General features: G+C 47.8%; 15 non-coding genes across 15 annotated transcripts; all 15 read left to right on the top strand.

Annotated features, from left to right (window-relative positions):
- The first annotated feature begins 404 nt into the window (after positions 1–404).
- LOC142731846 (U2 spliceosomal RNA) lies at positions 405–595 on the top strand. Its single transcript, XR_012879231.1, has one exon. It is a non-coding gene; the product is annotated as a U2 spliceosomal RNA (small nuclear RNA).
- A 1,296-nt stretch (positions 596–1,891) lies between these two features.
- LOC142731845 (U2 spliceosomal RNA) lies at positions 1,892–2,082 on the top strand. The gene has a single exon (XR_012879230.1). It is a non-coding gene; the product is annotated as a U2 spliceosomal RNA (small nuclear RNA).
- A 1,280-nt stretch (positions 2,083–3,362) lies between these two features.
- LOC142731796 (U2 spliceosomal RNA) lies at positions 3,363–3,553 on the top strand. Its single transcript, XR_012879188.1, has one exon. It is a non-coding gene; the product is annotated as a U2 spliceosomal RNA (small nuclear RNA).
- A 1,280-nt stretch (positions 3,554–4,833) lies between these two features.
- On the top strand, positions 4,834–5,024 carry LOC142731843 (U2 spliceosomal RNA). Its single transcript, XR_012879228.1, has one exon. It is a non-coding gene; the product is annotated as a U2 spliceosomal RNA (small nuclear RNA).
- A 1,292-nt stretch (positions 5,025–6,316) lies between these two features.
- On the top strand, positions 6,317–6,507 carry LOC142731842 (U2 spliceosomal RNA). The gene has a single exon (XR_012879227.1). It is a non-coding gene; the product is annotated as a U2 spliceosomal RNA (small nuclear RNA).
- A 1,292-nt stretch (positions 6,508–7,799) lies between these two features.
- On the top strand, positions 7,800–7,990 carry LOC142731840 (U2 spliceosomal RNA). Its single transcript, XR_012879226.1, has one exon. It is a non-coding gene; the product is annotated as a U2 spliceosomal RNA (small nuclear RNA).
- A 1,308-nt stretch (positions 7,991–9,298) lies between these two features.
- LOC142731839 (U2 spliceosomal RNA) lies at positions 9,299–9,489 on the top strand. The gene has a single exon (XR_012879225.1). It is a non-coding gene; the product is annotated as a U2 spliceosomal RNA (small nuclear RNA).
- Positions 9,490–10,773: 1,284 nt separating this feature from the next.
- On the top strand, positions 10,774–10,964 carry LOC142731838 (U2 spliceosomal RNA). The gene has a single exon (XR_012879224.1). It is a non-coding gene; the product is annotated as a U2 spliceosomal RNA (small nuclear RNA).
- Positions 10,965–12,268: 1,304 nt separating this feature from the next.
- LOC142731837 (U2 spliceosomal RNA) lies at positions 12,269–12,459 on the top strand. The gene has a single exon (XR_012879223.1). It is a non-coding gene; the product is annotated as a U2 spliceosomal RNA (small nuclear RNA).
- Positions 12,460–13,739: 1,280 nt separating this feature from the next.
- Positions 13,740–13,930, top strand: LOC142731784 (U2 spliceosomal RNA). The gene has a single exon (XR_012879177.1). It is a non-coding gene; the product is annotated as a U2 spliceosomal RNA (small nuclear RNA).
- A 1,305-nt stretch (positions 13,931–15,235) lies between these two features.
- LOC142731836 (U2 spliceosomal RNA) lies at positions 15,236–15,426 on the top strand. The gene has a single exon (XR_012879222.1). It is a non-coding gene; the product is annotated as a U2 spliceosomal RNA (small nuclear RNA).
- A 1,284-nt stretch (positions 15,427–16,710) lies between these two features.
- Positions 16,711–16,901, top strand: LOC142731835 (U2 spliceosomal RNA). Its single transcript, XR_012879221.1, has one exon. It is a non-coding gene; the product is annotated as a U2 spliceosomal RNA (small nuclear RNA).
- A 1,296-nt stretch (positions 16,902–18,197) lies between these two features.
- LOC142731801 (U2 spliceosomal RNA) lies at positions 18,198–18,388 on the top strand. The gene has a single exon (XR_012879192.1). It is a non-coding gene; the product is annotated as a U2 spliceosomal RNA (small nuclear RNA).
- Positions 18,389–19,684: 1,296 nt separating this feature from the next.
- LOC142731834 (U2 spliceosomal RNA) lies at positions 19,685–19,875 on the top strand. The gene has a single exon (XR_012879220.1). It is a non-coding gene; the product is annotated as a U2 spliceosomal RNA (small nuclear RNA).
- A 1,296-nt stretch (positions 19,876–21,171) lies between these two features.
- LOC142731833 (U2 spliceosomal RNA) lies at positions 21,172–21,362 on the top strand. Its single transcript, XR_012879219.1, has one exon. It is a non-coding gene; the product is annotated as a U2 spliceosomal RNA (small nuclear RNA).
- Positions 21,363–22,490: the final 1,128 nt, after the last annotated feature.

Genomic DNA, 22,490 nt, shown 5'->3' with positions numbered 1-22,490 from the left:
CAGAGATAAAAGCCTGGGCCCAGGCAGTGTTGGTCAGTGCTGCTCAGCAGGCAGCACTGGACTGGACTGGATTACAGCTGATACAAGGTGTGAAGGAACAAGGGGTGGCTGTGGGCATGCACTTGCTGCCGCTGCCAGTGTTTATCTGCATGGCAGCAGGGCATTTGGGCGTTGCCAGGAAGGCGTTTTTATGTAGATTCCTCCTCTTTCAGCACTGCATTGTGGTGCAAGCAAAAGAAGCAAATCCTGTCTGGCTTCCTCTCCGGCCTTTATTCACCTCCCGTGTAGCTGTGAGTGTGTGAGCCTGCAGGGCCCCATGGAATTGCCTAGAAGTAGGCTGAATCGCTGCAAGGGCTGAACAGCAGTATCGGGCAGGCTCGGGCAACGCGCGGCCCGTTCGGGTTATCGCTTCTCGGCCTTTTGGCTAAGATCAAGTGTAGTATCTGTTCTTATCAGTTTAATATCTGATACGTCCCCTATCTGGGGACCATATATTAAATGGATTTTTAGAACAGGGAGATGGAAATAGAGCTTGCTCTGTCCACTCCACGCATTGACCTGGTATTGCAGTATTTCCAGGACCGGTGCACCCTTTCCTTATGTGTTGACTAAAAGCAGATTCCAAAAGTGTTTTTTGTCTTTGCTATTGTTTCTGTCTTTCTGAAGGGATCTCCCCTTTTAATCCCATTATTTCAACACCTGTTGGACAATGCATGAGTGATAATGAGCTCATTGATTAAATGCAATTAATGAATAGATTGCCACCTCTTGTTGTGTGTCGTCTGTGTTTCTGTGTTTCCGGCATTTCACATTGGAACACCTCATTCACCTTCCTTGTCTTCTCTCCGCCCTCCCTTTTAGGTAAGTTAAAGAGCTGCACCTGAGCCAGCCACTGATTGATTGATTGATTGATTGATTGATTGATTGATTGATTGATTGATTGATTGATTGATGCAGCACAACAGTCAAATAGTGGAGTGGAGTAGGGGAACAGCAAACAGCCAATAAAGCAGCCCGCCCGCTCGCCTGCCCGCCACAATGGACCTACCTGTGTACACTAGATGGATGTGATGGAATGTACTGTCGTCCCTACATTTCAAGAAGAAGTAAGAATTGCAGTTGCAACAAAGCCTTGCTTGCCTACAAAGAGAGCAGCAATTTGGATTTGTTACTATGTTACCTAGAAGAATAACAAACTGTGCAAGGATGGAGGTTGTAGGAGCAAGGAGAAGTTGTCTGTAAAGTTGGTGGATGCCTATTTTCCATTTTGCAGTCCCTTGTCTCCCTCTTGTGGCCTCCTGGAGGCAACTAGCTGTGCAAAAAAAAGACAGCCTGGCGGCCGGCTGTTGCAGTGTTGCCCTCTCAGGCAACACTGAGTGACTGACTGAGCCTCACCGTCTTATATAAAGTTCAGACGGAACTTTGCACGTGTCATAGTGGAGCCCTCAGGATTCCAGAGCCAGCTTTCTGACATCATAATGGGGCCTCAGAGATAAAAGCCTGGGCCCAGGCAGTGTTGGTCAGTGCTGCTCAGCAGGCAGCACTGGACTGGACTGGATTACAGCTGATACAAGGTGTGAAGGAACAAGGGGTGGCTGTGGGCATGCACTTGCTGCCGCTGCCAGTGTTTATCTGCATGGCAGCAGGGCATTTGGGCGTTGCCAGGAAGGCGTTTTTATGTAGATTCCTCCTCTTTCAGCACTGCATTGTGGTGCAAGCAAAAGAAGCAAATCCTGTCTGGCTTCCTCTCCGGCCTTTATTCACCTCCCGTGTAGCTGTGAGTGTGTGAGCCTGCAGGGCCCCATGGAATTGCCTAGAAGTAGGCTGAATCGCTGCAAGGGCTGAACAGCAGTATCGGGCAGGCTCGGGCAACGCGCGGCCCGTTCGGGTTATCGCTTCTCGGCCTTTTGGCTAAGATCAAGTGTAGTATCTGTTCTTATCAGTTTAATATCTGATACGTCCCCTATCTGGGGACCATATATTAAATGGATTTTTAGAACAGGGAGATGGAAATAGAGCTTGCTCTGTCCACTCCACGCATTGACCTGGTATTGCAGTATTTCCAGGACCGGTGCACCCTTTCCTTATGTGTTGACTAAAAGCAGATTCCAAAAGTGTTTTTTGTCTTTGCTATTGTTTCTGTCTTTCTGAAGGGATCTCCCCTTTTAATCCCATTATTTCAACACCTGTTGGACAATGCATGAGTGATAATGAGCTCATTGATTAAATGCAATTAATGAATAGATTGCCACCTCTTGTTGTGTGTCGTCTGTGTTTCTGTGTTTCCGGCATTTCACATTGGAACACCTCATTCACCTTCCTTGTCTTCTCTCCGCCCTCCCTTTTAGGTAAGTTAAAGAGCTGCACCTGAGCCAGCCACTGATTGATTGATTGATTGATTGATTGATTGATTGATTGATTGATGCAGCACAACAGTCAAATAGTGGAGTGGAGTAGGGGAACAGCAAACAGCCAATAAAGCAGCCCGCCCGCTCGCCTGCCCGCCACAATGGACCTACCTGTGTACACTAGATGGATGTGATGGAATGTACTGTCGTCCCTACATTTCAAGAAGAAGTAAGAATTGCAGTTGCAACAAAGCCTTGCTTGCCTACAAAGAGAGCAGCAATTTGGATTTGTTACTATGTTACCTAGAAGAATAACAAACTGTGCAAGGATGGAGGTTGTAGGAGCAAGGAGAAGTTGTCTGTAAAGTTGGTGGATGCCTATTTTCCATTTTGCAGTCCCTTGTCTCCCTCTTGTGGCCTCCTGGAGGCAACTAGCTGTGCAAAAAAAAGACAGCCTGGCGGCCGGCTGTTGCAGTGTTGCCCTCTCAGGCAACACTGAGTGACTGACTGAGCCTCACCGTCTTATATAAAGTTCAGACGGAACTTTGCACGTGTCATAGTGGAGCCCTCAGGATTCCAGAGCCAGCTTTCTGACATCATAATGGGGCCTCAGAGATAAAAGCCTGGGCCCAGGCAGTGTTGGTCAGTGCTGCTCAGCAGGCAGCACTGGACTGGACTGGATTACAGCTGATACAAGGTGTGAAGGAACAAGGGGTGGCTGTGGGCATGCACTTGCTGCCGCTGCCAGTGTTTATCTGCATGGCAGCAGGGCATTTGGGCGTTGCCAGGAAGGCGTTTTTATGTAGATTCCTCCTCTTTCAGCACTGCATTGTGGTGCAAGCAAAAGAAGCAAATCCTGTCTGGCTTCCTCTCCGGCCTTTATTCACCTCCCGTGTAGCTGTGAGTGTGTGAGCCTGCAGGGCCCCATGGAATTGCCTAGAAGTAGGCTGAATCGCTGCAAGGGCTGAACAGCAGTATCGGGCAGGCTCGGGCAACGCGCGGCCCGTTCGGGTTATCGCTTCTCGGCCTTTTGGCTAAGATCAAGTGTAGTATCTGTTCTTATCAGTTTAATATCTGATACGTCCCCTATCTGGGGACCATATATTAAATGGATTTTTAGAACAGGGAGATGGAAACAGAGCTTGCTCTGTCCACTCCACGCATTGACCTGGTATTGCAGTATTTCCAGGACCGGTGCACCCTTTCCTTATGTGTTGACTAAAAGCAGATTCCAAAAGTGTTTTTTGTCTTTGCTATTGTTTCTGTCTTTCTGAAGGGATCTCCCCTTTTAATCCCATTATTTCAACACCTGTTGGACAATGCATGAGTGATAATGAGCTCATTGATTAAATGCAATTAATGAATAGATTGCCACCTCTTGTTGTGTGTCGTCTGTGTTTCTGTGTTTCCGGCATTTCACATTGGAACACCTCATTCACCTTCCTTGTCTTCTCTCCGCCCTCCCTTTTAGGTAAGTTAAAGAGCTGCACCTGAGCCAGCCACTGATTGATTGATTGATTGATTGATTGATTGATTGATTGATTGATGCAGCACAACAGTCAAATAGTGGAGTGGAGTAGGGGAACAGCAAACAGCCAATAAAGCAGCCCGCCCGCTCGCCTGCCCGCCACAATGGACCTACCTGTGTACACTAGATGGATGTGATGGAATGTACTGTCGTCCCTACATTTCAAGAAGAAGTAAGAATTGCAGTTGCAACAAAGCCTTGCTTGCCTACAAAGAGAGCAGCAATTTGGATTTGTTACTATGTTACCTAGAAGAATAACAAACTGTGCAAGGATGGAGGTTGTAGGAGCAAGGAGAAGTTGTCTGTAAAGTTGGTGGATGCCTATTTTCCATTTTGCAGTCCCTTGTCTCCCTCTTGTGGCCTCCTGGAGGCAACTAGCTGTGCAAAAAAAAGACAGCCTGGCGGCCGGCTGTTGCAGTGTTGCCCTCTCAGGCAACACTGAGTGACTGACTGAGCCTCACCGTCTTATATAAAGTTCAGACGGAACTTTGCACGTGTCATAGTGGAGCCCTCAGGATTCCAGAGCCAGCTTTCTGACATCATAATGGGGCCTCAGAGATAAAAGCCTGGGCCCAGGCAGTGTTGGTCAGTGCTGCTCAGCAGGCAGCACTGGACTGGACTGTATTACAGCTGATACAAGGTGTGAAGGAACAAGGGGTGGCTGTGGGCATGCACTTGCTGCCGCTGCCAGTGTTTATCTGCATGGCAGCAGGGCATTTGGGCGTTGCCAGGAAGGCGTTTTTATGTAGATTCCTCCTCTTTCAGCACTGCATTGTGGTGCAAGCAAAAGAAGCAAATCCTGTCTGGCTTCCTCTCCGGCCTTTATTCACCTCCCGTGTAGCTGTGAGTGTGTGAGCCTGCAGGGCCCCATGGAATTGCCTAGAAGTAGGCTGAATCGCTGCAAGGGCTGAACAGCAGTATCGGGCAGGCTCGGGCAACGCGCGGCCCGTTCGGGTTATCGCTTCTCGGCCTTTTGGCTAAGATCAAGTGTAGTATCTGTTCTTATCAGTTTAATATCTGATACGTCCCCTATCTGGGGACCATATATTAAATGGATTTTTAGAACAGGGAGATGGAAATAGAGCTTGCTCTGTCCACTCCACGCATTGACCTGGTATTGCAGTATTTCCAGGACCGGTGCACCCTTTCCTTATGTGTTGACTAAAAGCAGATTCCAAAAGTGTTTTTTGTCTTTGCTATTGTTTCTGTCTTTCTGAAGGGATCTCCCCTTTTAATCCCATTATTTCAACACCTGTTGGACAATGCATGAGTGATAATGAGCTCATTGATTAAATGCAATTAATGAATAGATTGCCACCTCTTGTTGTGTGTCGTCTGTGTTTCTGTGTTTCCGGCATTTCACATTGGAACACCTCATTCACCTTCCTTGTCTTCTCTCCGCCCTCCCTTTTAGGTAAGTTAAAGAGCTGCACCTGAGCCAGCCACTGATTGATTGATTGATTGATTGATTGATTGATTGATTGATTGATTGATTGATTGATGCAGCACAACAGTCAAATAGTGGAGTGGAGTAGGGGAACAGCAAACAGCCAATAAAGCAGCCCGCCCGCTCGCCTGCCCGCCACAATGGACCTACCTGTGTACACTAGATGGATGTGATGGAATGTACTGTCGTCCCTACATTTCAAGAAGAAGTAAGAATTGCAGTTGCAACAAAGCCTTGCTTGCCTACAAAGAGAGCAGCAATTTGGATTTGTTACTATGTTACCTAGAAGAATAACAAACTGTGCAAGGATGGAGGTTGTAGGAGCAAGGAGAAGTTGTCTGTAAAGTTGGTGGATGCCTATTTTCCATTTTGCAGTCCCTTGTCTCCCTCTTGTGGCCTCCTGGAGGCAACTAGCTGTGCAAAAAAAAGACAGCCTGGCGGCCGGCTGTTGCAGTGTTGCCCTCTCAGGCAACACTGAGTGACTGACTGAGCCTCACCGTCTTATATAAAGTTCAGACGGAACTTTGCACGTGTCATAGTGGAGCCCTCAGGATTCCAGAGCCAGCTTTCTGACATCATAATGGGGCCTCAGAGATAAAAGCCTGGGCCCAGGCAGTGTTGGTCAGTGCTGCTCAGCAGGCAGCACTGGACTGGACTGGATTACAGCTGATACAAGGTGTGAAGGAACAAGGGGTGGCTGTGGGCATGCACTTGCTGCCGCTGCCAGTGTTTATCTGCATGGCAGCAGGGCATTTGGGCGTTGCCAGGAAGGTGTTTTTATGTAGATTCCTCCTCTTTCAGCACTGCATTGTGGTGCAAGCAAAAGAAGCAAATCCTGTCTGGCTTCCTCTCCGGCCTTTATTCACCTCCCGTGTAGCTGTGAGTGTGTGAGCCTGCAGGGCCCCATGGAATTGCCTAGAAGTAGGCTGAATCGCTGCAAGGGCTGAACAGCAGTATCGGGCAGGCTCGGGCAACGCGCGGCCCGTTCGGGTTATCGCTTCTCGGCCTTTTGGCTAAGATCAAGTGTAGTATCTGTTCTTATCAGTTTAATATCTGATACGTCCCCTATCTGGGGACCATATATTAAATGGATTTTTAGAACAGGGAGATGGAAATAGAGCTTGCTCTGTCCACTCCACGCATTGACCTGGTATTGCAGTATTTCCAGGACCGGTGCACCCTTTCCTTATGTGTTGACTAAAAGCAGATTCCAAAAGTGTTTTTTGTCTTTGCTATTGTTTCTGTCTTTCTGAAGGGATCTCCCCTTTTAATCCCATTATTTCAACACCTGTTGGACAATGCATGAGTGATAATGAGCTCATTGATTAAATGCAATTAATGAATAGATTGCCACCTCTTGTTGTGTGTCGTCTGTGTTTCTGTGTTTCCGGCATTTCACATTGGAACACCTCATTCACCTTCCTTGTCTTCTCTCCGCCCTCCCTTTTAGGTAAGTTAAAGAGCTGCACCTGAGCCAGCCACTGATTGATTGATTGATTGATTGATTGATTGATTGATTGATTGATTGATTGATTGATGCAGCACAACAGTCAAATAGTGGAGTGGAGTAGGGGAACAGCAAACAGCCAATAAAGCAGCCCGCCCGCTCGCCTGCCCGCCACAATGGACCTACCTGTGTACACTAGATGGATGTGATGGAATGTACTGTCGTCCCTACATTTCAAGAAGAAGTAAGAATTGCAGTTGCAACAAAGCCTTGCTTGCCTACAAAGAGAGCAGCAATTTGGATTTGTTACTATGTTACCTAGAAGAATAACAAACTGTGCAAGGATGGAGGTTGTAGGAGCAAGGAGAAGTTGTCTGTAAAGTTGGTGGATGCCTATTTTCCATTTTGCAGTCCCTTGTCTCCCTCTTGTGGCCTCCTGGAGGCAACTAGCTGTGCAAAAAAAAGACAGCCTGGCGGCCGGCTGTTGCAGTGTTGCCCTCTCAGGCAACACTGAGTGACTGACTGAGCCTCACCGTCTTATATAAAGTTCAGACGGAACTTTGCACGTGTCATAGTGGAGCCCTCAGGATTCCAGAGCCAGCTTTCTGACATCATAATGGGGCCTCAGAGATAAAAGCCTGGGCCCAGGCAGTGTTGGTCAGTGCTGCTCAGCAGGCAGCACTGGACTGGACTGTATTACAGCTGATACAAGGTGTGAAGGAACAAGGGGTGGCTGTGGGCATGCACTTGCTGCCGCTGCCAGTGTTTATCTGCATGGCAGCAGGGCATTTGGGCGTTGCCAGGAAGGCGTTTTTATGTAGATTCCTCCTCTTTCAGCACTGCATTGTGGTGCAAGCAAAAGAAGCAAATCCTGTCTGGCTTCCTCTCCGGCCTTTATTTACCTCCCGTGTAGCTGTGAGTGTGTGAGCCTGCAGGGCCCCATGGAATTGCCTAGAAGTAGGCTGAATCGCTGCAAGGGCTGAACAGCAGTATCGGGCAGGCTCGGGCAACGCGCGGCCCGTTCGGGTTATCGCTTCTCGGCCTTTTGGCTAAGATCAAGTGTAGTATCTGTTCTTATCAGTTTAATATCTGATACGTCCCCTATCTGGGGACCATATATTAAATGGATTTTTAGAACAGGGAGATGGAAATAGAGCTTGCTCTGTCCACTCCACGCATTGACCTGGTATTGCAGTATTTCCAGGACCGGTGCACCCTTTCCTTATGTGTTGACTAAAAGCAGATTCCAAAAGTGTTTTTTGTCTTTGCTATTGTTTCTGTCTTTCTGAAGGGATCTCCCCTTTTAATCCCATTATTTCAACACCTGTTGGACAATGCATGAGTGATAATGAGCTCATTGATTAAATGCAATTAATGAATAGATTGCCACCTCTTGTTGTGTGTCGTCTGTGTTTCTGTGTTTCCGGCATTTCACATTGGAACACCTCATTCACCTTCCTTGTCTTCTCTCCGCCCTCCCTTTTAGGTAAGTTAAAGAGCTGCACCTGAGCCAGCCACTGATTGATTGATTGATTGATTGATTGATTGATTGATTGATTGATTGATTGATTGATTGATTGATTGATTGATGCAGCACAACAGTCAAATAGTGGAGTGGAGTAGGGGAACAGCAAACAGCCAATAAAGCAGCCCGCCCGCTCGCCTGCCCGCCACAATGGACCTACCTGTGTACACTAGATGGATGTGATGGAATGTACTGTCGTCCCTACATTTCAAGAAGAAGTAAGAATTGCAGTTGCAACAAAGCCTTGCTTGCCTACAAAGAGAGCAGCAATTTGGATTTGTTACTATGTTACCTAGAAGAATAACAAACTGTGCAAGGATGGAGGTTGTAGGAGCAAGGAGAAGTTGTCTGTAAAGTTGGTGGATGCCTATTTTCCATTTTGCAGTCCCTTGTCTCCCTCTTGTGGCCTCCTGGAGGCAACTAGCTGTGCAAAAAAAAGACAGCCTGGCGGCCGGCTGTTGCAGTGTTGCCCTCTCAGGCAACACTGAGTGACTGACTGAGCCTCACCGTCTTATATAAAGTTCAGACGGAACTTTGCACGTGTCATAGTGGAGCCCTCAGGATTCCAGAGCCAGCTTTCTGACATCATAATGGGGCCTCAGAGATAAAAGCCTGGGCCCAGGCAGTGTTGGTCAGTGCTGCTCAGCAGGCAGCACTGGACTGGACTGGATTACAGCTGATACAAGGTGTGAAGGAACAAGGGGTGGCTGTGGGCATGCACTTGCTGCCGCTGCCAGTGTTTATCTGCATGGCAGCAGGGCATTTGGGCGTTGCCAGGAAGGCGTTTTTATGTAGATTCCTCCTCTTTCAGCACTGCATTGTGGTGCAAGCAAAAGAAGCAAATCCTGTCTGGCTTCCTCTCCGGCCTTTATTCACCTCCCGTGTAGCTGTGAGTGTGTGAGCCTGCAGGGCCCCATGGAATTGCCTAGAAGTAGGCTGAATCGCTGCAAGGGCTGAACAGCAGTATCGGGCAGGCTCGGGCAACGCGCGGCCCGTTCGGGTTATCGCTTCTCGGCCTTTTGGCTAAGATCAAGTGTAGTATCTGTTCTTATCAGTTTAATATCTGATACGTCCCCTATCTGGGGACCATATATTAAATGGATTTTTAGAACAGGGAGATGGAAATAGAGCTTGCTCTGTCCACTCCACGCATTGACCTGGTATTGCAGTATTTCCAGGACCGGTGCACCCTTTCCTTATGTGTTGACTAAAAGCAGATTCCAAAAGTGTTTTTTGTCTTTGCTATTGTTTCTGTCTTTCTGAAGGGATCTCCCCTTTTAATCCCATTATTTCAACACCTGTTGGACAATGCATGAGTGATAATGAGCTCATTGATTAAATGCAATTAATGAATAGATTGCCACCTCTTGTTGTGTGTCGTCTGTGTTTCTGTGTTTCCGGCATTTCACATTGGAACACCTCATTCACCTTCCTTGTCTTCTCTCCGCCCTCCCTTTTAGGTAAGTTAAAGAGCTGCACCTGAGCCAGCCACTGATTGATTGATTGATTGATTGATTGATTGATTGATTGATTGATTGATGCAGCACAACAGTCAAATAGTGGAGTGGAGTAGGGGAACAGCAAACAGCCAATAAAGCAGCCCGCCCGCTCGCCTGCCCGCCACAATGGACCTATCTGTGTACACTAGATGGATGTGATGGAATGTACTGTCGTCCCTACATTTCAAGAAGAAGTAAGAATTGCAGTTGCAACAAAGCCTTGCTTGCCTACAAAGAGAGCAGCAATTTGGATTTGTTACTATGTTACCTAGAAGAATAACAAACTGTGCAAGGATGGAGGTTGTAGGAGCAAGGAGAAGTTGTCTGTAAAGTTGGTGGATGCCTATTTTCCATTTTGCAGTCCCTTGTCTCCCTCTTGTGGCCTCCTGGAGGCAACTAGCTGTGCAAAAAAAAGACAGCCTGGCGGCCGGCTGTTGCGGTGTTGCCCTCTCAGGCAACACTGAGTGACTGACTGAGCCTCACCGTCTTATATAAAGTTCAGACGGAACTTTGCACGTGTCATAGTGGAGCCCTCAGGATTCCAGAGCCAGCTTTCTGACATCATAATGGGGCCTCAGAGATAAAAGCCTGGGCCCAGGCAGTGTTGGTCAGTGCTGCTCAGCAGGCAGCACTGGACTGGACTGGATTACAGCTGATACAAGGTGTGAAGGAACAAGGGGTGGCTGTGGGCATGCACTTGCTGCCGCTGCCAGTGTTTATCTGCATGGCAGCAGGGCATTTGGGCGTTGCCAGGAAGGCGTTTTTATGTAGATTCCTCCTCTTTCAGCACTGCATTGTGGTGCAAGCAAAAGAAGCAAATCCTGTCTGGCTTCCTCTCCGGCCTTTATTCACCTCCCGTGTAGCTGTGAGTGTGTGAGCCTGCAGGGCCCCATGGAATTGCCTAGAAGTAGGCTGAATCGCTGCAAGGGCTGAACAGCAGTATCGGGCAGGCTCGGGCAACGCGCGGCCCGTTCGGGTTATCGCTTCTCGGCCTTTTGGCTAAGATCAAGTGTAGTATCTGTTCTTATCAGTTTAATATCTGATACGTCCCCTATCTGGGGACCATATATTAAATGGATTTTTAGAACAGGGAGATGGAAATAGAGCTTGCTCTGTCCACTCCACGCATTGACCTGGTATTGCAGTATTTCCAGGACCGGTGCACCCTTTCCTTATGTGTTGACTAAAAGCAGATTCCAAAAGTGTTTTTTGTCTTTGCTATTGTTTCTGTCTTTCTGAAGGGATCTCCCCTTTTAATCCCATTATTTCAACACCTGTTGGACAATGCATGAGTGATAATGAGCTCATTGATTAAATGCAATTAATGAATAGATTGCCACCTCTTGTTGTGTGTCGTCTGTGTTTCTGTGTTTCCGGCATTTCACATTGGAACACCTCATTCACCTTCCTTGTCTTCTCTCCGCCCTCCCTTTTAGGTAAGTTAAAGAGCTGCACCTGAGCCAGCCACTGATTGATTGATTGATTGATTGATTGATTGATTGATTGATTGATTGATTGATTGATTGATTGATTGATGCAGCACAACAGTCAAATAGTGGAGTGGAGTAGGGGAACAGCAAACAGCCAATAAAGCAGCCCGCCCGCTCGCCTGCCCGCCACAATGGACCTACCTGTGTACACTAGATGGATGTGATGGAATGTACTGTCGTCCCTACATTTCAAGAAGAAGTAAGAATTGCAGTTGCAACAAAGCCTTGCTTGCCTACAAAGAGAGCAGCAATTTGGATTTGTTACTATGTTACCTAGAAGAATAACAAACTGTGCAAGGATGGAGGTTGTAGGAGCAAGGAGAAGTTGTCTGTAAAGTTGGTGGATGCCTATTTTCCATTTTGCAGTCCCTTGTCTCCCTCTTGTGGCCTCCTGGAGGCAACTAGCTGTGCAAAAAAAAGACAGCCTGGCGGCCGGCTGTTGCAGTGTTGCCCTCTCAGGCAACACTGAGTGACTGACTGAGCCTCACCGTCTTATATAAAGTTCAGACGGAACTTTGCACGTGTCATAGTGGAGCCCTCAGGATTCCAGAGCCAGCTTTCTGACATCATAATGGGGCCTCAGAGATAAAAGCCTGGGCCCAGGCAGTGTTGGTCAGTGCTGCTCAGCAGGCAGCACTGGACTGGACTGGATTACAGCTGATACAAGGTGTGAAGGAACAAGGGGTGGCTGTGGGCATGCACTTGCTGCCGCTGCCAGTGTTTATCTGCATGGCAGCAGGGCATTTGGGCGTTGCCAGGAAGGCGTTTTTATGTAGATTCCTCCTCTTTCAGCACTGCATTGTGGTGCAAGCAAAAGAAGCAAATCCTGTCTGGCTTCCTCTCCGGCCTTTATTCACCTCCCGTGTAGCTGTGAGTGTGTGAGCCTGCAGGGCCCCATGGAATTGCCTAGAAGTAGGCTGAATCGCTGCAAGGGCTGAACAGCAGTATCGGGCAGGCTCGGGCAACGCGCGGCCCGTTCGGGTTATCGCTTCTCGGCCTTTTGGCTAAGATCAAGTGTAGTATCTGTTCTTATCAGTTTAATATCTGATACGTCCCCTATCTGGGGACCATATATTAAATGGATTTTTAGAACAGGGAGATGGAAATAGAGCTTGCTCTGTCCACTCCACGCATTGACCTGGTATTGCAGTATTTCCAGGACCGGTGCACCCTTTCCTTATGTGTTGACTAAAAGCAGATTCCAAAAGTGTTTTTTGTCTTTGCTATTGTTTCTGTCTTTCTGAAGGGATCTCCCCTTTTAATCCCATTATTTCAACACCTGTTGGACAATGCATGAGTGATAATGAGCTCATTGATTAAATGCAATTAATGAATAGATTGCCACCTCTTGTTGTGTGTCGTCTGTGTTTCTGTGTTTCCGGCATTTCACATTGGAACACCTCATTCACCTTCCTTGTCTTCTCTCCGCCCTCCCTTTTAGGTAAGTTAAAGAGCTGCACCTGAGCCAGCCACTGATTGATTGATTGATTGATTGATTGATTGATTGATTGATTGATGCAGCACAACAGTCAAATAGTGGAGTGGAGTAGGGGAACAGCAAACAGCCAATAAAGCAGCCCGCCCGCTCGCCTGCCCGCCACAATGGACCTACCTGTGTACACTAGATGGATGTGATGGAATGTACTGTCGTCCCTACATTTCAAGAAGAAGTAAGAATTGCAGTTGCAACAAAGCCTTGCTTGCCTACAAAGAGAGCAGCAATTTGGATTTGTTACTATGTTACCTAGAAGAATAACAAACTGTGCAAGGATGGAGGTTGTAGGAGCAAGGAGAAGTTGTCTGTAAAGTTGGTGGATGCCTATTTTCCATTTTGCAGTCCCTTGTCTCCCTCTTGTGGCCTCCTGGAGGCAACTAGCTGTGCAAAAAAAAGACAGCCTGGCGGCCGGCTGTTGCAGTGTTGCCCTCTCAGGCAACACTGAGTGACTGACTGAGCCTCACCGTCTTATATAAAGTTCAGACGGAACTTTGCACGTGTCATAGTGGAGCCCTCAGGATTCCAGAGCCAGCTTTCTGACATCATAATGGGGCCTCAGAGATAAAAGCCTGGGCCCAGGCAGTGTTGGTCAGTGCTGCTCAGCAGGCAGCACTGGACTGGACTGGATTACAGCTGATACAAGGTGTGAAGGAACAAGGGGTGGCTGTGGGCATGCACTTGCTGCCGCTGCCAGTGTTTATCTGCATGGCAGCAGGGCATTTGGGCGTTGCCAGGAAGGCGTTTTTATGTAGATTCCTCCTCTTTCAGCACTGCATTGTGGTGCAAGCAAAAGAAGCAAATCCTGTCTGGCTTCCTCTCCGGCCTTTATTCACCTCCCGTGTAGCTGTGAGTGTGTGAGCCTGCAGGGCCCCATGGAATTGCCTAGAAGTAGGCTGAATCGCTGCAAGGGCTGAACAGCAGTATCGGGCAGGCTCGGGCAACGCGCGGCCCGTTCGGGTTATCGCTTCTCGGCCTTTTGGCTAAGATCAAGTGTAGTATCTGTTCTTATCAGTTTAATATCTGATACGTCCCCTATCTGGGGACCATATATTAAATGGATTTTTAGAACAGGGAGATGGAAATAGAGCTTGCTCTGTCCACTCCACGCATTGACCTGGTATTGCAGTATTTCCAGGAGCGGTGCACCCTTTCCTTATGTGTTGACTAAAAGCAGATTCCAAAAGTGTTTTTTTGTCTTTGCTATTGTTTCTGTCTTTCTGAAGGGATCTCCCCTTTTAATCCCATTATTTCAACACCTGTTGGACAATGCATGAGTGATAATGAGCTCATTGATTAAATGCAATTAATGAATAGATTGCCACCTCTTGTTGTGTGTCGTCTGTGTTTCTGTGTTTCCGGCATTTCACATTGGAACACCTCATTCACCTTCCTTGTCTTCTCTCCGCCCTCCCTTTTAGGTAAGTTAAAGAGCTGCACCTGAGCCAGCCACTGATTGATTGATTGATTGATTGATTGATTTATTGATTGATTGATTGATTGATTGATTGATTGATTGATGCAGCACAACAGTCAAATAGTGGAGTGGAGTAGGGGAACAGCAAACAGCCAATAAAGCAGCCCGCCCGCTCGCCTGCCCGCCACAATGGACCTACCTGTGTACACTAGATGGATGTGATGGAATGTACTGTCGTCCCTACATTTCAAGAAGAAGTAAGAATTGCAGTTGCAACAAAGCCTTGCTTGCCTACAAAGAGAGCAGCAATTTGGATTTGTTACTATGTTACCTAGAAGAATAACAAACTGTGCAAGGATGGAGGTTGTAGGAGCAAGGAGAAGTTGTCTGTAAAGTTGGTGGATGCCTATTTTCCATTTTGCAGTCCCTTGTCTCCCTCTTGTGGCCTCCTGGAGGCAACTAGCTGTGCAAAAAAAAGACAGCCTGGCGGCCGGCTGTTGCAGTGTTGCCCTCTCAGGCAACACTGAGTGACTGACTGAGCCTCACCGTCTTATATAAAGTTCAGACGGAACTTTGCACGTGTCATAGTGGAGCCCTCAGGATTCCAGAGCCAGCTTTCTGACATCATAATGGGGCCTCAGAGATAAAAGCCTGGGCCCAGGCAGTGTTGGTCAGTGCTGCTCAGCAGGCAGCACTGGACTGGACTGGATTACAGCTGATACAAGGTGTGAAGGAACAAGGGGTGGCTGTGGGCATGCACTTGCTGCCGCTGCCAGTGTTTATCTGCATGGCAGCAGGGCATTTGGGCGTTGCCAGGAAGGCGTTTTTATGTAGATTCCTCCTCTTTCAGCACTGCATTGTGGTGCAAGCAAAAGAAGCAAATCCTGTCTGGCTTCCTCTCCGGCCTTTATTCACCTCCCGTGTAGCTGTGAGTGTGTGAGCCTGCAGGGCCCCATGGAATTGCCTAGAAGTAGGCTGAATCGCTGCAAGGGCTGAACAGCAGTATCGGGCAGGCTCGGGCAACGCGCGGCCCGTTCGGGTTATCGCTTCTCGGCCTTTTGGCTAAGATCAAGTGTAGTATCTGTTCTTATCAGTTTAATATCTGATACGTCCCCTATCTGGGGACCATATATTAAATGGATTTTTAGAACAGGGAGATGGAAATAGAGCTTGCTCTGTCCACTCCACGCATTGACCTGGTATTGCAGTATTTCCAGGACCGGTGCACCCTTTCCTTATGTGTTGACTAAAAGCAGATTCCAAAAGTGTTTTTTGTCTTTGCTATTGTTTCTGTCTTTCTGAAGGGATCTCCCCTTTTAATCCCATTATTTCAACACCTGTTGGACAATGCATGAGTGATAATGAGCTCATTGATTAAATGCAATTAATGAATAGATTGCCACCTCTTGTTGTGTGTCGTCTGTGTTTCTGTGTTTCCGGCATTTCACATTGGAACACCTCATTCACCTTCCTTGTCTTCTCTCCGCCCTCCCTTTTAGGTAAGTTAAAGAGCTGCACCTGAGCCAGCCACTGATTGATTGATTGATTGATTGATTGATTGATTGATTGATTGATTGATGCAGCACAACAGTCAAATAGTGGAGTGGAGTAGGGGAACAGCAAACAGCCAATAAAGCAGCCCGCCCGCTCGCCTGCCCGCCACAATGGACCTACCTGTGTACACTAGATGGATGTGATGGAATGTACTGTCGTCCCTACATTTCAAGAAGAAGTAAGAATTGCAGTTGCAACAAAGCCTTGCTTGCCTACAAAGAGAGCAGCAATTTGGATTTGTTACTATGTTACCTAGAAGAATAACAAACTGTGCAAGGATGGAGGTTGTAGGAGCAAGGAGAAGTTGTCTGTAAAGTTGGTGGATGCCTATTTTCCATTTTGCAGTCCCTTGTCTCCCTCTTGTGGCCTCCTGGAGGCAACTAGCTGTGCAAAAAAAAGACAGCCTGGCGGCCGGCTGTTGCAGTGTTGCCCTCTCAGGCAACACTGAGTGACTGACTGAGCCTCACCGTCTTATATAAAGTTCAGACGGAACTTTGCACGTGTCATAGTGGAGCCCTCAGGATTCCAGAGCCAGCTTTCTGACATCATAATGGGGCCTCAGAGATAAAAGCCTGGGCCCAGGCAGTGTTGGTCAGTGCTGCTCAGCAGGCAGCACTGGACTGGACTGGATTACAGCTGATACAAGGTGTGAAGGAACAAGGGGTGGCTGTGGGCATGCACTTGCTGCCGCTGCCAGTGTTTATCTGCATGGCAGCAGGGCATTTGGGCGTTGCCAGGAAGGCGTTTTTATGTAGATTCCTCCTCTTTCAGCACTGCATTGTGGTGCAAGCAAAAGAAGCAAATCCTGTCTGGCTTCCTCTCCGGCCTTTATTCACCTCCCGTGTAGCTGTGAGTGTGTGAGCCTGCAGGGCCCCATGGAATTGCCTAGAAGTAGGCTGAATCGCTGCAAGGGCTGAACAGCAGTATCGGGCAGGCTCGGGCAACGCGCGGCCCGTTCGGGTTATCGCTTCTCGGCCTTTTGGCTAAGATCAAGTGTAGTATCTGTTCTTATCAGTTTAATATCTGATACGTCCCCTATCTGGGGACCATATATTAAATGGATTTTTAGAACAGGGAGATGGAAATAGAGCTTGCTCTGTCCACTCCACGCATTGACCTGGTATTGCAGTATTTCCAGGACCGGTGCACCCTTTCCTTATGTGTTGACTAAAAGCAGATTCCAAAAGTGTTTTTTGTCTATGCTATTGTTTCTGTCTTTCTGAAGGGATCTCCCCTTTTAATCCCATTATTTCAACACCTGTTGGACAATGCATGAGTGATAATGAGCTCATTGATTAAATGCAATTAATGAATAGATTGCCACCTCTTGTTGTGTGTCGTCTGTGTTTCTGTGTTTCCGGCATTTCACATTGGAACACCTCATTCACCTTCCTTGTCTTCTCTCCGCCCTCCCTTTTAGGTAAGTTAAAGAGCTGCACCTGAGCCAGCCACTGATTGATTGATTGATTGATTGATTGATTGATTGATTGATTGATTGATTGATTGATTGATGCAGCACAACAGTCAAATAGTGGAGTGGAGTAGGGGAACAGCAAACAGCCAATAAAGCAGCCCGCCCGCTCGCCTGCCCGCCACAATGGACCTACCTGTGTACACTAGATGGATGTGATGGAATGTACTGTCGTCCCTACATTTCAAGAAGAAGTAAGAATTGCAGTTGCAACAAAGCCTTGCTTGCCTACAAAGAGAGCAGCAATTTGGATTTGTTACTATGTTACCTAGAAGAATAACAAACTGTGCAAGGATGGAGGTTGTAGGAGCAAGGAGAAGTTGTCTGTAAAGTTGGTGGATGCCTATTTTCCATTTTGCAGTCCCTTGTCTCCCTCTTGTGGCCTCCTGGAGGCAACTAGCTGTGCAAAAAAAAGACAGCCTGGCGGCCGGCTGTTGCAGTGTTGCCCTCTCAGGCAACACTGAGTGACTGACTGAGCCTCACCGTCTTATATAAAGTTCAGACGGAACTTTGCACGTGTCATAGTGGAGCCCTCAGGATTCCAGAGCCAGCTTTCTGACATCATAATGGGGCCTCAGAGATAAAAGCCTGGGCCCAGGCAGTGTTGGTCAGTGCTGCTCAGCAGGCAGCACTGGACTGGACTGGATTACAGCTGATACAAGGTGTGAAGGAACAAGGGGTGGCTGTGGGCATGCACTTGCTGCCGCTGCCAGTGTTTATCTGCATGGCAGCAGGGCATTTGGGCGTTGCCAGGAAGGCGTTTTTATGTAGATTCCTCCTCTTTCAGCACTGCATTGTGGTGCAAGCAAAAGAAGCAAATCCTGTCTGGCTTCCTCTCCGGCCTTTATTCACCTCCCGTGTAGCTGTGAGTGTGTGAGCCTGCAGGGCCCCATGGAATTGCCTAGAAGTAGGCTGAATCGCTGCAAGGGCTGAACAGCAGTATCGGGCAGGCTCGGGCAACGCGCGGCCCGTTCGGGTTATCGCTTCTCGGCCTTTTGGCTAAGATCAAGTGTAGTATCTGTTCTTATCAGTTTAATATCTGATACTTCCCCTATCTGGGGACCATATATTAAATGGATTTTTAGAACAGGGAGATGGAAATAGAGCTTGCTCTGTCCACTCCACGCATTGACCTGGTATTGCAGTATTTCCAGGACCGGTGCACCCTTTCCTTATGTGTTGACTAAAAGCAGATTCCAAAAGTGTTTTTTGTCTTTGCTATTGTTTCTGTCTTTCTGAAGGGATCTCCCCTTTTAATCCCATTATTTCAACACCTGTTGGACAATGCATGAGTGATAATGAGCTAATTGATTAAATGCAATTAATGAATAGATTGCCACCTCTTGTTGTGTGTCGTCTGTGTTTCTGTGTTTCCGGCATTTCACATTGGAACACCTCATTCACCTTCCTTGTCTTCTCTCCGCCCTCCCTTTTAGGTAAGTTAAAGAGCTGCACCTGAGCCAGCCACTGATTGATTGATTGATTGATTGATTGATTGATTGATTGATTGATTGATTGATTGATTGATGCAGCACAACAGTCAAATAGTGGAGTGGAGTAGGGGAACAGCAAACAGCCAATAAAGCAGCCCGCCCGCTCGCCTGCCCGCCACAATGGACCTACCTGTGTACACTAGATGGATGTGATGGAATGTACTGTCGTCCCTACATTTCAAGAAGAAGTAAGAATTGCAGTTGCAACAAAGCCTTGCTTGCCTACAAAGAGAGCAGCAATTTGGATTTGTTACTATGTTACCTAGAAGAATAACAAACTGTGCAAGGATGGAGGTTGTAGGAGCAAGGAGAAGTTGTCTGTAAAGTTGGTGGATGCCTATTTTCCATTTTGCAGTCCCTTGTCTCCCTCTTGTGGCCTCCTGGAGGCAACTAGCTGTGCAAAAAAAAGACAGCCTGGCGGCCGGCTGTTGCAGTGTTGCCCTCTCAGGCAACACTGAGTGACTGACTGAGCCTCACCGTCTTATATAAAGTTCAGACGGAACTTTGCACGTGTCATAGTGGAGCCCTCAGGATTCCAGAGCCAGCTTTCTGACATCATAATGGGGCCTCAGAGATAAAAGCCTGGGCCCAGGCAGTGTTGGTCAGTGCTGCTCAGCAGGCAGCACTGGACTGGACTGGATTACAGCTGATACAAGGTGTGAAGGAACAAGGGGTGGCTGTGGGCATGCACTTGCTGCCGCTGCCAGTGTTTATCTGCATGGCAGCAGGGCATTTGGGCGTTGCCAGGAAGGCGTTTTTATGTAGATTCCTCCTCTTTCAGCACTGCATTGTGGTGCAAGCAAAAGAAGCAAATCCTGTCTGGCTTCCTCTCCGGCCTTTATTCACCTCCCGTGTAGCTGTGAGTGTGTGAGCCTGCAGGGCCCCATGGAATTGCCTAGAAGTAGGCTGAATCGCTGCAAGGGCTGAACAGCAGTATCGGGCAGGCTCGGGCAACGCGCGGCTCGTTCGGGTTATCGCTTCTCGGCCTTTTGGCTAAGATCAAGTGTAGTATCTGTTCTTATCAGTTTAATATCTGATACGTCCCCTATCTGGGGACCATATATTAAATGGATTTTTAGAACAGGGAGATGGAAATAGAGCTTGCTCTGTCCACTCCACGCATTGACCTGGTATTGCAGTATTTCCAGGACCGGTGCACCCTTTCCTTATGTGTTGACTAAAAGCAGATTCCAAAAGTGTTTTTTGTCTTTGCTATTGTTTCTGTCTTTCTGAAGGGATCTCCCCTTTTAATCCCATTATTTCAACACCTGTTGGACAATGCATGAGTGATAATGAGCTCATTGATTAAATGCAATTAATGAATAGATTGCCACCTCTTGTTGTGTGTCGTCTGTGTTTCTGTGTTTCCGGCATTTCACATTGGAACACCTCATTCACCTTCCTTGTCTTCTCTCCGCCCTCCCTTTTAGGTAAGTTAAAGAGCTGCACCTGAGCCAGCCACTGATTGATTGATTGATTGATTGATTGATTGATTGATTGATTGATTGATTGATTGATTGATGCAGCACAACAGTCAAATAGTGGAGTGGAGTAGGGGAACAGCAAACAGCCAATAAAGCAGCCCGCCCGCTCGCCTGCCCGCCACAATGGACCTACCTGTGTACACTAGATGGATGTGATGGAATGTACTGTCGTCCCTACATTTCAAGAAGAAGTAAGAATTGCAGTTGCAACAAAGCCTTGCTTGCCTACAAAGAGAGCAGCAATTTGGATTTGTTACTATGTTACCTAGAAGAATAACAAACTGTGCAAGGATGGAGGTTGTAGGAGCAAGGAGAAGTTGTCTGTAAAGTTGGTGGATGCCTATTTTCCATTTTGCAGTCCCTTGTCTCCCTCTTGTGGCCTCCTGGAGGCAACTAGCTGTGCAAAAAAAAGACAGCCTGGCGGCCGGCTGTTGCAGTGTTGCCCTCTCAGGCAACACTGAGTGACTGACTGAGCCTCACCGTCTTATATAAAGTTCAGACGGAACTTTGCACGTGTCATAGTGGAGCCCTCAGGATTCCAGAGCCAGCTTTCTGACATCATAATGGGGCCTCAGAGATAAAAGCCTGGGCCCAGGCAGTGTTGGTCAGTGCTGCTCAGCAGGCAGCACTGGACTGGACTGGATTACAGCTGATACAAGGTGTGAAGGAACAAGGGGTGGCTGTGGGCATGCACTTGCTGCCGCTGCCAGTGTTTATCTGCATGGCAGCAGGGCATTTGGGCGTTGCCAGGAAGGCGTTTTTATGTAGATTCCTCCTCTTTCAGCACTGCATTGTGGTGCAAGCAAAAGAAGCAAATCCTGTCTGGCTTCCTCTCCGGCCTTTATTCACCTCCCGTGTAGCTGTGAGTGTGTGAGCCTGCAGGGCCCCATGGAATTGCCTAGAAGTAGGCTGAATCGCTGCAAGGGCTGAACAGCAGTATCGGGCAGGCTCGGGCAACGCGCGGCCCGTTCGGGTTATCGCTTCTCGGCCTTTTGGCTAAGATCAAGTGTAGTATCTGTTCTTATCAGTTTAATATCTGATACGTCCCCTATCTGGGGACCATATATTAAATGGATTTTTAGAACAGGGAGATGGAAATAGAGCTTGCTCTGTCCACTCCACGCATTGACCTGGTATTGCAGTATTTCCAGGACCGGTGCACCCTTTCCTTATGTGTTGACTAAAAGCAGATTCCAAAAGTGTTTTTTGTCTTTGCTATTGTTTCTGTCTTTCTGAAGGGATCTCCCCTTTTAATCCCATTATTTCAACACCTGTTGGACAATGCATGAGTGATAATGAGCTCATTGATTAAATGCAATTAATGAATAGATTGCCACCTCTTGTTGTGTGTCGTCTGTGTTTCTGTGTTTCCGGCATTTCACATTGGAACACCTCATTCACCTTCCTTGTCTTCTCTCCACCCTCCCTTTTAGGTAAGTTAAAGAGCTGCACCTGAGCCAGCCACTGATTGATTGATTGATTGATTGATTGATTGATTGATTGATTGATTGATTGATGCAGCACAACAGTCAAATAGTGGAGTGGAGTAGGGGAACAGCAAACAGCCAATAAAGCAGCCCGCCCGCTCGCCTGCCCGCCACAATGGACCTACCTGTGTACACTAGATGGATGTGATGGAATGTACTGTCGTCCCTACATTTCAAGAAGAAGTAAGAATTGCAGTTGCAACAAAGCCTTGCTTGCCTACAAAGAGAGCAGCAATTTGGATTTGTTACTATGTTACCTAGAAGAATAACAAACTGTGCAAGGATGGAGGTTGTAGGAGCAAGGAGAAGTTGTCTGTAAAGTTGGAGGATGCCTATTTTCCATTTTGCAGTCCCTTGTCTCCCTCTTGTGGCCTCCTGGAGGCAACTAGCTGTGCAAAAAAAAGACAGCCTGGCGGCCGGCTGTTGCAGTGTTGCCCTCTCAGGCAACACTGAGTGACTGACTGAGCCTCACCGTCTTATATAAAGTTCAGACGGAACTTTGCACGTGTCATAGTGGAGCCCTCAGGATTCCAGAGCCAGCTTTCTGACATCATAATGGGGCCTCAGAGATAAAAGCCTGGGCCCAGGCAGTGTTGGTCAGTGCTGCTCAGCAGGCAGCACTGGACTGGACTGGATTACAGCTGATACAAGGTGTGAAGGAACAAGGGGTGGCTGTGGGCATGCACTTGCTGCCGCTGCCAGTGTTTATCTGCATGGCAGCAGGGCATTTGGGCGTTGCCAGGAAGGCGTTTTTATGTAGATTCCTCCTCTTTCAGCACTGCATTGTGGTGCAAGCAAAAGAAGCAAA

Source organism: Rhinoderma darwinii, unplaced genomic scaffold (assembly GCF_050947455.1).
Source record: "Rhinoderma darwinii isolate aRhiDar2 unplaced genomic scaffold, aRhiDar2.hap1 Scaffold_874, whole genome shotgun sequence".
NCBI lineage: Eukaryota > Metazoa > Chordata > Amphibia > Anura > Rhinodermatidae > Rhinoderma > Rhinoderma darwinii.
The sequence above is the reverse complement of the archived record's forward strand: the minus strand, read 5'-3'. Positions and strand labels throughout refer to the sequence as shown.